The following is a 2,269-nucleotide window of genomic DNA, read 5'->3' on the forward strand; positions in this document are numbered from 1 at the left end:
GGTTGATCAGATCTTTGCGGAATAAAGTGTGTTATTCTTTCTCTCCATTTTTTTACGGTTTAATTTTGTGATTCATACTTCTACACAGAGACCTGTAGTTGACTAGTGATTCATACTTCTACACAGAGACCTGTAGTTGACTAGTGATTCATACTTCTACACAGAGAGAGACCTGTAGTTGACTAGTGATTCATACTTCTACACAGAGACCTGTAGTTGACTAGTGATTCATACTTCTACACAGAGACCTGTAGTTGACTAGTGATTCATACTTCTACACAGAGAGAGACCTGTAGTTGACTAGTGATTCATACTTCTACACAGAGAGAGACCTGTAGTTGACTAGTGATTCATACTTCTACACAGAGACCTGTAGTTGACTAGTGATTCATACTTCTACACAGAGACCTGTAGTTGACTAGTGATTCATACTTCTACACAGAGACCTGTAGTTGACTAGTGATTCATACTTCTACACAGAGAGAGACCTGTAGTTGACTAGTAATTCATACTTCTACACAGAGAGAGACCTGTAGTTGACTAGTGATTCATACTTCTACACAGAGACCTGTAGTTGACTAGTGATTCATACTTCTACACAGAGACCTGTAGTTGACTAGTGATTCATACTTCTACACAGAGAGAGACCTGTAGTTGACTAGTGATTCATACTTCTACACAGAGAGAGACCTGTAGTTGACTAGTGATTCATACTTCTACACAGAGACCTGTAGTTGACTAGTGATTCATACTTCTACACAGAGACCTGTAGTTGACTAGTGATTCATACTTCTACACAGAGACCTGTAGTTGACTAGTGATTCATACTTCGACACAGAGAGAGACCTGTAGTTGACTAGTGATTCATACTTCTACACAGAGAGAGACCTGTAGTTGACTAGTGATTCATACTTCTACACAGAGACCTGTAGTTGACTAGTGATTCATACTTCTACACAGAGACCTGTAGTTGACTAGTGATTCATACTTCTACACAGAGAGAGACCTGTAGTTGACTAGTGATTCATACTTCTACACAGAGAGAGACCTGTAGTTGACTAGTGATTCATACTTCTACACAGAGAGAGACCTGTAGTTGACTAGTGATTCATACTTCTACACAGAGACCTGTAGTTGACTAGTGATTCATACTTCTACACAGAGAGACCTGTAGTTGACTAGTGATTCATACTTCTACACAGAGAGAGACCTGTAGTTGACTAGTGATTCATACTTCTACACAGAGAGAGACCTGTAGTTGACTAGTGATTCATACTTCTACACAGAGAGAGACCTGTAGTTGACTAGTGATTCATACTTCTACACAGAGAGAGACCTGTAGTTGACTAGTGATTCATACTTCTACACAGAGAGAGACCTGTCGTTGACTAATGATTCATACTTCTACACAGAGACCTGTAGTTGACTAGTGATTCATACTTCTACACAGAGACCTGTAGTTGACTTGTGATTCATACTTCTACACAGAGAGAGACCTGTCGTTGACTAATGATTCATACTTCTACACAGAGACCTGTAGTTGACTAGTGATTCATACTTCTACACAGAGAGAGACCTGTAGTTGACTAGTGATTCATACTTCTACACAGAGACCTGTAGTTGACTCGTGATTCATACTTCTACACAGAGACCTGTAGTTGACTACTGATTCATACTTCTACACAGAGAGAGACCTGTAGTTGACTAGTGATTCATACTTCTACACAGAGACCTGTCGTTGACTTGCACTGATAAAAAAAAGGCCTTGCTATGTGAACTGTGATTCACAAAGAACTGATAGTGACTGAAAAGGGTGTGTTTCCTCTGTTTGTCTGTCTGCATCTGAAATAGCACCCTATCATCCCCATGTAGACCACTACTGTTGACCAGGTCACAGAAGGGTGCTATTTCAGATGGACCCTCTCTGTGTCTGAAGTGAAATGAATAATGTAATTGATTGTGTTGAGAGAGTAACATGTAAGTGAATGAGCTGTGTATGTTGTGTCGTGGTGGTAGATTGTGTGCTGTTGTAGAGTTATATAATACAGACCTGACTGAGTGGAATAGAGAAAGCTTCTCTATAGGGTATATCTTTTTTTTACTGGCTGTGTCCCAAATTGCACCCTTATTCCCTATATAGTGCAGTATTTTTGACTCGAGCCCTGTTAACCCTGGTCAGAAAGTGGTGCACTGTAGAGAATAGGATGTAATTTGGGACGCGGACCCCTACTGAGTCGACATACTGTATTAAGTAGAGGACATGTTGGCT

General features: G+C 40.3%; 1 long non-coding RNA gene across 3 annotated transcripts; it reads right to left on the minus strand.

Moving 5' to 3' along the window:
* Positions 1–1,797, minus strand: LOC115163858 (uncharacterized). 3 transcript variants are annotated; one of them, XR_003869819.1, is made up of 4 exons: positions 1,733–1,797; positions 1,497–1,614; positions 847–1,454; positions 1–804 (listed from the first exon to the last, which is right to left on the minus strand). It is a non-coding gene; the product is annotated as an uncharacterized LOC115163858 (long non-coding RNA). The 3 variants fall into 3 exon arrangements; XR_003869820.1 differs by lacking the exon at positions 1,733–1,797 and having other exon boundaries at positions 3–488; positions 531–804; positions 1,497–1,727; XR_003869818.1 differs by lacking the exon at positions 1,733–1,797 and having other exon boundaries at positions 3–804; positions 1,497–1,727.
* Between the last annotated feature and the right edge of the window lie 472 nt (positions 1,798–2,269).

Source organism: Salmo trutta, chromosome 26 (assembly GCF_901001165.1).
Source record: "Salmo trutta chromosome 26, fSalTru1.1, whole genome shotgun sequence".
NCBI lineage: Eukaryota > Metazoa > Chordata > Actinopteri > Salmoniformes > Salmonidae > Salmo > Salmo trutta.